Below are 11,397 nucleotides of genomic sequence, written 5' to 3' on the forward strand. Positions count from 1 at the left end.
TTTAACGTGTTGGAAAAATAAAATCTATAACAAAAAGGTTTTAGATAGAGTTGAAGCTAATAAAGATTGAACATATATTATGAAGCACAATCGACAATTTTTGCCACTATAATTGGAAGGGTTAAAAAATGCAGTGCCATGGCATTCAAACATAGATTTTATAGTAATATTATTTCTTATAAATTTTTTGAAATAAAACTTTTATTAATGTGGCACGCTCTTGTGGAAACTAACCGTTAATCAGCAACATACCCCCTTCAAGAAAGCGTCCAGCTGTGCTTCGTACCATTTTCCATCTGGTGGATATAGTGCTTGGATGCGGTGACCAGGTTTCTACCAAAATAAGCAAAACAATTTTAATAGCCCAAACAGATGTTATGCAGATTAAAAAGTGATGCAAAAGATGCCTGTTGTTTTTAGGTTTTTCAGCAAACCCGTGTCCCTACCTCCCATTACTAAAATTCTATGAAGCTGTAATATTTTATCTCATGCGATATTCTTCTACAAAATTGAAACATAGATTTTAAAGCTTCCACAATTTAAAGGATTTCATTTACTCCAGTCACTTACTTATGACTCAGCCTCTAGTTTAAATCCGTATCAAATTACGACTAAAATGCATCAACTTGTTAATTACAATGAAAATAATACATTATCATAACTTTATACTGCCCTAAGCAAGCAAAACGCCCTATCTGAAAAGTTTTTCAAAATTCACTTTTTTGTGCTTATATGTAATTTAGGTTGAGATCTAACATGTCTCGAAATTTCATATATCTGAGACCACCAGAAATAGCACTTTTCACAATGTGCAAAACGCCCTATCCACATTTACCACACATAAAGTGGCAATCAAAGCGCTCTATCTGCAGATACAGCGTTTTGATTGGCCTGAACATAAACAAAGTTGGACATTATGAGCGGCATTATGTAATCAAAGAGTATATAAACAAAGGGAAGCGAAACTGAAGCATATATATTTGGTTGTTTCAAGGCAGCTCATACAAGCTAGTGCACTTCTAAGTGCTCAATCTTATTGCTATATTTTTTATCATAATATGTTTATTATGACAAGACGATATCTAAGTGACAAAAGTCTCGATTTAAAGATCCGACTCAGAGATTTGATGAAAAATTTGTTTTAATTACATGTCCATTGGAAGGTTTTGCTTTTTTGAAATACTGACATTATTGCACTCAGTTGTTTGCTTTAAATTATTTTCAATTAAAGCGTTTGATCTTTTTTAAACTACTATTTTACTTATTCCTTTCATTTCATAACATCAGGTTTGAAGGATACCTAGATCTTTGATCATCTCTTAACTTTTGAGCTAAATATGGCTATTACAGGGTTTTAATCCATGTGTTGACTGGATGAGTAATAGGAATTGCAACATATATCATTTTGTTGACTAATTGCGGGTTAATATCAGAATTTAAACTTGTAATCCTTTGATAATCCAGTCATGGCAAATGGTCTTGTGGCAAACTAACAATGAGAAACCAGTCCAATTAAGCAATCAAAAGGCCCTATCTGCAGTGATAGGGCGTTTTGATTGCCTAGTGCCAGCTTAGTAAATTGTCAATTTAAGCAAACAAAATGCCCTAAGTGAAATAACTCCTTTGATTTTAAAGTTTCACGAAAAAAAAATTCAGTAAAGATTGTTGGATATCTCACCATAATAAATAAAAAAAACAACTAAAATACTGCTAATACTGATGCCAGGCTTGACCAAAACGCGTTTGTGCTTGTGCTCAACAATTTACAAATATCAAGATACAGCGTTTTATATTATAGTAGTATAGTATAGGCTACTAATAATTCTGCCTGTTTGGTGCTATCAATCAGCTAACACTACTAATCAGAATAAAAAGCATCCATAATTATTTTAATGCTTTTTAAAAAGTTACAAAAGTTAGGAGCATCGACAGAGTCACAGATATTCATCAATTGCTGGCTACTGTGCTATATGTTACCATAACTATTTTAATGTGTGTCGGTTAATCTCACAAAGCTACCCTTGTGTATAATTACAAAGTTATCATTTTATGAAAATTAGTAATAATTTCATTCTTTTAGCATTATAAAGTTGGGGTTTCTTGACCTTTTTAACTTGACAATATTACGATCTTGCAATTAAGGCAGTAAAATCCAAATCCAAATTAGCTGCGAAAACCTATGCATTGTTGTTTGCCGTCGCAATTTGATGACATGAGTAAGTTGCTTAGATATAGTATTTAAAGTGGCTCGCCCTAAAGGTCAAAAATGGCCACTACCGGTCTAACCTTTTGCATTGGTATTGAGGCGAAGTAAAATAATTTTTCATGATGCCTTTTCACCATAATATGGTACAATTAATTCAATGACAAAATTGGCAAAAGTAATATAAAACAATTGTGACAAACAAATATACCAATTGTGACATGCTTAGTCTGTTCTTCTGCTGCTGCAAAACCCTAAATGGCTAGACGCGTGAAAAAAGCAAAATGTTTAGCGGCTACAATCTCGCTAAAAGGTTGAACTTATGTGATAAGTCTTTAGGTTGTGTAGGAATGAGAGGTTGGCTTGTTTCTTACAATCTATTTAATCAATTGACTAGCATGCAAGAAGATAGCAAGCCATGCCACATTAGGAGAATGAGTCACTTTAAGCACAAACCACAATTGCATAAGTACATAGGTCATTTCTGCTAGTGAGAAGACCTTGGAGAATAAGACCACATTATGCAATTCTGTGAAGATTTTATTACTGCAGTTATACTTGTGCTGCAATACTTCTAATAGAGTGAAAAGCAAATGAGCTGCCCAACCACAACCTCCTTCATTATAAAGTTACAAAGAATAGGAATAACAACAATAGCTTTCATTCGGAGGCTGAGGCTATTGAGAAGTAGAAAGTGAATTAGCTAAGCAGGCAATAGTAGAACACACATAATAAGAGCATAGGCATCATGATTGATGTGTATGCAGGCAATGAATTTATGTACAATTTCACTACCAAATATTTTAGTAAAGCTAGACACCTTTGGCTAAAGAGTGCTAGATATAGGTCAAAACAAGCCAGTGACAAATCTCATGTTATGCATCCTTGTTTGGACACTTTATTTCTAAAGTGTTTAATGCATTGGAAGTTTAACATAAAAGTGTGCCAAGAATGCACAAAGAACATTGACAGCAATAACTGCATAGTACTGACAGCAATAACTGAATAGAACATGATGTTTAATTAAAATGTAACATAAAAATAAACGTTTTGTTTTGTTTTGGTAAGCTTGCAGCAAAAATGTTTGCTGTGCACATAAAATATTGTTTTGCTCCAAATACTTTACAAACAAGTAATAATAACTTTATTGATGCAAATTGTACTGAAATTATATTTGCTACGAGCACCAATGGAAGTCAAAATAAATAATACAATTCTTACAGACCTTTTAAAAACAATGGCCTTTGCTGCTACAGAAAAGTGAGTAGACCCATAGGAAGAGAAGTATATGTTCTTATACTGCTAAAACTACCTTTGGTTCAGAAATGAGATTTGAAAAGAGCAATGAATTATTTTAAGCATTGGCAAAATGTTTGGGATGGATAGGAAACAAAGCTGGGTATTGCACATGCTGGTAATTTAGCTAATGTAAATAGATTTCCTACACTACCTAACTGAAAACATCAATGCAAAATCTAAATACATGTAAATACTTACTAGCCATAGTACAGAGTGACCTTTTAATGTTTGTCAACATAACATCCGTACCGCTTTGAGCATCTTGAAATTATATTAACGTTGCTTTCATTATGAGCTCCCTTTGACATTTTAAAGTATTAAAATGGGCAAATACAAGTTGCATTTTCAGAGAACTATTAAATTCAAGTCATATGCCACAAAAAGTTCCTCTGCGTTGTTTGTAGTATATTCTAAAAGTGCTAACACTACATTTGTTTTAAATTTTAAAGTTGACACAAATAATTGAGCAAATTATGTAGCTTATTAGTAAAACTTTTGTTAACATCAGCAAACAAACTGCATACATGCTGCCCGATACCGAAGGCCAAAAATAATAATATATATTGCTATTTATATTTTAACCAATAGTTTTGCAGTTTTGTTATTGTACAGCAATTTGTATAAAACCTACTGTATTTCAGGTTTGAGTAACTATGAGTTTTAGTAGTGTTCTGGCCCTTCCTATCGCGTGTTTTCAACATTTTGAGGTAATAATTAAAAGCCATGAGTTGAATTGCGCAACTTCAGCAGCATCTTATATATATATATCATTCGCCAAACTCATTGTCTTGAATCATCAAAGTTCACTAAATCATTCAAAAGGAAATACATACACTTGTATCTCTAATTCTTTTATAGCTTTACCCTTTTACTGCCACCCATGTACAAACTAAGCTACCGGCCTACCGCCAACCATTTCACCGAAAATTGCCAATTTAGCTTCATGATATGTACATGAAGCATGTATACTATTTTGTTTCAACTTCAAAGTTTATCTATAAACTTTTTGTAATATATTTTATTTTGCTAAAATGTTAACATATAGTGCTATGCAAAAATCAATGTACCTTCACTTTGTGCATTGCTAAAGCTATGTGAAGCTACAATCGCTACAAAGCTAAAACGATGCTCTACAATGTCCCTTACACTTAAAAAACTATTATTTTCACTATCATCAGAGTCACTGTTGCTAATTTAATTATCTGTGTAATCACAAAAATCTGAATTTGAATTGGCTATAGTGTCATCAACATACATGTAAGTAATTATATGTTTTCTGACTTGCGCGATACTTAACAAAACTTACACAAAAATGTCCATTTTTATTTTGGAAATTCTCAATAAAAAATTTGAAACTGCTTGGTTATCTTAGACTAATCTATTAGAGAAATATTCGAACCACACTGACAATACCATCAAAGTTTTAAAATCATCCGTTATGTTTTTAATGGATAATAAAATTAGGTGACCACGCAATTGTTGGAAAATTCGCATAAATGTGCATACGGCAGTTGCTGATAGATTTAGCATAAATTCGCATACGGTAGGGTAAGAGTAAAAACCAACAAAATATTTGTCAATCTCCTGCCTCTAAACATGATATCTCAAATCTGATAATTACTCTCAGTGTTGACTGAGTAACTAAAAGTGGTAATGAGTAACCATGGAAAACTATTCATTTTATATAATTATGCAATTGCTCAGCAATTGCAACCATGACTCATAAAGACTAAGAAGAGCAATACTAAATCTCTTTGCTATGCTACATTCCTTTGATTGGTTTGAGCTATTTATATTATGTAATCTGCCAATAATAGATGAATAGAACACAAAAGTGGCATAATGGTTTATGTAAGCGTTTAAATAATACAATGCCTGTAAAAATTAACAACTTTTCTTACTGAAGCTATGGCTATATCAAATTATTACACTAATTTTTGGCTCGCATGTATAATGTGCTATTTTACAGCAACTTATTGCAATATCGCATACCTTTAATTTGATGTCTGCAAATCAGTCTTTGGTGTGGGCCATCAATGCTTCTCATCCAGCAGTTATCTATAACTAAAGCGTCATTGATTATTTGCAACTATACAAAGAAAAACTACTTTTGGGCATGCTGTTACATTCTTACGTCAGGTATACATTTGCTAGTTACAGTAAAACTTTGTACAGTATATTTTGTGTTGGTGAATTTAAAGTTTTGCTTATCATAGTGACTTTGCCAAAGCGTCAAACTTTACTACATTTCAAAATACAACCTTACTGATATAATGTTTTATAGTTTGTAATCTATAATTATGTATATGTTAAAAAATATTATAAATTTCGGTAGATGAAACCTTGATTATTTTGACATAATTTTTATGCAAACCATTGTGTAATTAGCAACATACCTTTTCTAGAAAAGAACATCCAACTTTGTCTAATACTCTCTGCCATCTGATAAATATGCCATCTTAGCAATAATGCTTACCAAGTTTCTACAAAAATGAAAAGATAATTCAAGTAGCATAAACAGATATACGAACTAAAATGAATGCAAAATACACATTTTAGTTCACTGGTTAGGTTTTTTTGGCAAACTTGAATATCTGCCTCCTACTACTGAAGCTCTATAAAACAGCTAAGCTCTTAATTACTACACAATTACTACACAAGATTCAAACTAAATACTAAAAGTTTCAAAATTCAAAGGCTGCATATACCCACTTACTTGCTTATGCCTATGCATGTACTACTATTACTTACAAAATCATAACTGAAATATGCAAACTCTCACTATTCATGATAACAATAATACAATTACTTTATGATCATGTTATTCTAATAACAGTTTTGACTGTTGGTAGAACCACATTAATAACGTTACTTATCATTATAAAAAACATCAAAAATTATAATAATAATAACTGAAAATAGATTAAAGTTGGAGAATTAACTGATTCACTAAAATAACTATTAATTGTCAGCTGGCGTGTCTGTGTTGATGTTACAAAACTGAACATTCGTGTAACAATAATAAAGTCAAAAATTAGGACTTTACAAAAAGTTTTGATTTTTTCCTTTTTGGTAATATAATGCTGACCTTTCTTGACTTTTCTATGCAGAACAATATTAGCAGTTGGATGACATAAACGGATGTAAAAAATATATCAAACGTGTTCTGTGCTACATTCCTTAAAAATTATAATAATTGAAACATACTTTTTTCACGCTAGTCCTATTTCAATATTAAATAAAATTTATACTGCTTTTCTACAACTGTATGTTTCAAGTAAATAAACTGTAAATTGACTAAAATAACATGAACAACTTACTGAATGTGACTTGCTCCCTTACATGTAGTCATTCTGCTGCTACCAAGCTCTAGTAGACTACATGGGTGAAGAACTAATAGTCCTAACAGCCACAGCAACATTATAACAGCCACATCTCTCTAGCTGTTATATACTGTGGTTATACTTTTGCCACTTTACTTCAATAAATTTAAAAAATCAATTCTTCGACTAAAAAACCATCTCTCAGGTATTGCGTTTGGATGCAAAGTTTCAAAAAAATATTTATTTTGTGGCTGGATGCAACGGCATCGCAAATAAGAATTGTACTGATTATAGACTTATTTAAACTTTTACTACAGCCATGCTTAAACATCAGTTGAAACCATAATGTGCAATTATTGTGAATTTTCACAAAAAAGAGCAGATCAATGAGAAACCTTGCAAAAAAAGGGAGTGCTTAAATGGCAGTCTTGAAAACTATAAAGAGGGTCAGCAAATAAATTGTAATGTATTGTAGTTTGTTAATATACAACTTTATTTCTCAAATCTAATAAAGCTATCATGAATATTAGCAAAACTGACTGTATCCGACATAGCTGCTAATTCTTTTTATTTGCTGATGCTTAGTCATAAACTTATTGCAATATGTTTTTAAATAGATTGTGCTAATAACTGAAACGATACCAAAACAGTTAAAAGTAAGAATGTTTTAAAATTGATATATGCCTCCTAGTTCCATATATAAGAGCCTCCTAGGGTTTATAATTTATTGATAGAAAATTACACATTTTTGTTGGAGTTGTCTCCTCTTTTCCATATATATCAATATAGATATATAAGGCGATTATGGGAATCATGTTTAAAATACTTCTATAGGGTTGTTAAGCACTATAAACACTGCTAGAATTAGGAGGCTCCCTGGACGCCTCCTAATTTTTCAGAGCCTCCTAACATGGATTATATATTGATAGAAGCCTCCTAGTTGGGAAATATAGTTCTATATATATATATATATATATATATATATATATATATATATATATATATATATATATATATATATATATATATATATATATGTATATATATATATATATATGTATATATATATACTTACATATGTACATATATACTTACATATGTACATAATACATATATACTTACATATGTACACACATATTTACTTACATATGTACATACACATGTACTTACATATATATATATATATATATGTAAGTACATGTGTATATATATAAGTATATATATATATATATATGTAAGTACATGTGTATGTACATATGTACATACACATGTACATATGTACACACATATTTACTTACATATGTACATACACATGTACTTACATATATATATATATATATATATATATATATATATATATATATATATATGTAAGTACATGTGTATATATATATATATATATATATATATATATATATATATATATATATATGTAAGTACATGTGTATATATATATAAGTATATATATATATGTAAGTACATGTGTATGTACATATGTAAGTAAATATGTGTGTACATATGTAAGTATATATGTATATATATATTTATATATGTACACATGTACATAGATACATATGTGAAGACATATGTAATATATGTATATACATATGTATGTACATACATATAAAAGTATGATATTTACTGAGTTTAACAAAACTTTTCACTAGAATGCTTTTGTGTATTGATATTGGATTGACTTAATTGATATACTGATATAATGATTTATTGATATAATTATTGATATATTGGTATATTGATATATTGATATATCGGTATATTGATATATTGATATATTGATATATTGATATATTGGAATATTGATACATTGATATATTGATACATTGATATATTGATGTATTGACATATTGATGTATTGATATAACGTTATTGCTACTAGTACGCTAGCAGTTCTGTGCACCATAAGAGATTGTCCCGTGTAATAAGTATGTAAACAATTTAATGTGATGCTGAAAGGTGGTCCAGTAGCTTACTGTTAGCACACTAGACTGCAAAGCCAGATATTAGCAAAGCAAGAATTGAAATCTTGTGCGATGTATTTTTCCTTATCACTTTTTGCATGACTTCTGATAGACAGACATGTTCACTTTGGATGGACAAGGCAGTTCCTATAGTAAAGGTTATGGTAAAGGTTCTATAGTTTGCATAACAAACTTCTTATGGCGTAAAAGTTCCCAAGATTAAATGTTTAAGTTGTATGAGAATCTATCGTAGTAACCGGTAGTACACCGGTTTAGTACCGGCTTGCTACCGGTAAACCAGTAGTAAGCCGGAAGTAAACCGGTTTACTTTTAGTGGTTCACTTTTTAATTTGAAGTTATAAAACTGCTACTCCTTGTCAATACATAAGAACAAGAAAAAGAAAGAATGATGCAGTCTAAACAAAGTTGTTTTTTTCTTTTTATTCAGGTTTTATTACTTGAAAAACTTTTGTATCTATCTTCAACTTCTGTTGATCTGCTGTATTGACCTTGTATTAGGTAGTAGCTGGAGCTGGGCAGACACCCGGAAACCTATTACTTGATAGCAGCAAAAGATCTTCTCTGGCATTCCGATTCAATTCAGGGTTTGCATTTCCCATTCTTTGATCTATTATATTCTGGACCCTCTCAGTCAGAGGCGGTATTAACATTGGTATCCAGTCAATCTCTACTCTTTCTTTAAGGAATTGCTAAAATAACCAAACTTGATTTTTACATATTTGGGTGATGACGATTCAAAAGAGTTTAAACTTTTACTTGAACAAACAGCATTACTAATATGGTGGTAGTTTTTTCAATTACAAATTACCAACAACAAGACAGGTTTGTTGTAAATAAATATAAAATAAATAATTACATTTGAAAATATATTATAAATGAATATATTTTGACATTTCATCAAGTTTTCATTTGTTTATTTCATCAAATGGTTGCGAAGTTTTTATAGTTTTTTTAATTACAATAACAAAACAAGTTTGTTTAAATAATGACTGCATTTGCATCTATTTTGAAATTTCATCGAGTTTTCCTTTGTTTATTCCATCAAATGGTTGCAAAGTTTTTGTGATTTTGCTTGAGAATGTATTGTTGCTAAATATGGGTGACTGTCTTTTAATGGTTCTTGTTGCCACAGCTGTAGTTTACTGACCAATAGAAGTCTGGAATAGGTCTGTTTATTGGAAAATCCCTGACATTATACTAATCTGATAATTTGAAATTTCTATGGCTCGACACAAATTTGATAAAATACTTCCTTAGCTTCCAAAACTGTTAAACTGAGTATTCAGTAGATTACATAGAGTATTGGGTCAGTTTTTCTTATTTTTTATATTCTGTTGGTTGCTTTGAATTAAGCAATCACAAGAATTGGGGCTCTACTTAATTGCTTATTATTGTGCGCTTTACTGAATTGATTGTCTATTGATTACCAATTTCTTGTGACATGTTTCACAGTGTAATAGAATTAATAAATAATAAGCAGACAATCCCTCTTGCATCCGCCTGTAACGACTCTCACTATCATTTGTAACAGAGTTTACAATTTGTATGAAACTGTAAAAATAATAAAAATAAAGTTTTGGAAACCACAAGTTTTATGCATAAGATCATTATGTTAAGGTATATTTACAAGTACTTTGTTTCCTATGTTTATGAGTTGTCCTATCTTTAGTTTAAAAAGGGCAAGTCCCTTATGTCAACAAAGCTTTCAGTTTAGATATCAAGTGACACGTGATTAAGTTAACACCTGGTGTGGTGGGCCTGTTTCAGCTTGATGTTTTAAGCATTTGCCCAATTTAGGTTTAGCGTTTTGTAATCATTTGGAGCAGCATAATAAATATTTAGTTGATCTTTTTAACCTTCCAATTAAAAATGAGTTTTGAGGTTGTTCTTCAAAAAATTTTGATTTTCTATGACAGAAAAAAGATTTGACCAATTAATGCGCTTGAGTTCATTACTGAAAATCCATTTGGGAAGCCAGTAACGGTGTCTTAAATAAAGCATTACTAGTGTCTATCTTTTGCCACAGAACATTTCAGTGAGTAAAGAGCAATCAAATGAGCTTTCATGCCTTTTTTTAAATTTAACTTTTCTTATTTTGGGGAAATTAGCATTTATCCATCTGAATCAAAAAAACTAAAAACCAATGCTAATCTTTACTCTAATAGGAACAGTGTTCAGTTGCCTATTCAAAGCCACACCAAGAGCATTAGGAAAAAAAATTGCCTCACACGGGAATCAAACCCTGGGTGTCAGATTCAAAGCAAGCACACTACTAGTACACCACTCGGTCAGTCACTACAGCAATTCTTCATCATACTCGTTACTCATGACGATCTCTCCTGATGCACGAGACTAGCAAGAATACTGGTTTGATAGTTTCTTGCCATAAAATAGTTTTCGACCTTTCATAGCCTACCAGGATTGAGCCAGAATTCTTTTCTTTCTTAGTCGGTTAGTCCACAAAAGGATTGCTATTGAGCATTGCTCTACTGCTTTCATGACAATAATCCATTAACAGGTTTATTGAAGTAAAATGTTTTTACTGTTTTTGAATTTCTAATCTAATAAAATG

The 11,397-nt window shown here is 30.9% G+C and overlaps 1 long non-coding RNA gene across 1 annotated transcript; it reads right to left on the reverse strand.

The window, feature by feature from the left end:
• Nucleotides 1–293: 293 nt before the first annotated feature.
• On the reverse strand, nucleotides 294–5,961 carry LOC137402868 (uncharacterized). The gene is made up of 3 exons (XR_010979493.1): nucleotides 5,899–5,961; nucleotides 5,495–5,566; nucleotides 294–333 (listed from the first exon to the last, which is right to left on the reverse strand). It is a non-coding gene; the product is annotated as an uncharacterized lncRNA (long non-coding RNA).
• Nucleotides 5,962–11,397: the final 5,436 nt, after the last annotated feature.

This window comes from Watersipora subatra, chromosome 8 (assembly GCF_963576615.1).
Source record: "Watersipora subatra chromosome 8, tzWatSuba1.1, whole genome shotgun sequence".
In the NCBI taxonomy this organism is placed as follows: Eukaryota; Metazoa; Bryozoa; class Gymnolaemata; order Cheilostomatida; family Watersiporidae; genus Watersipora; species Watersipora subatra.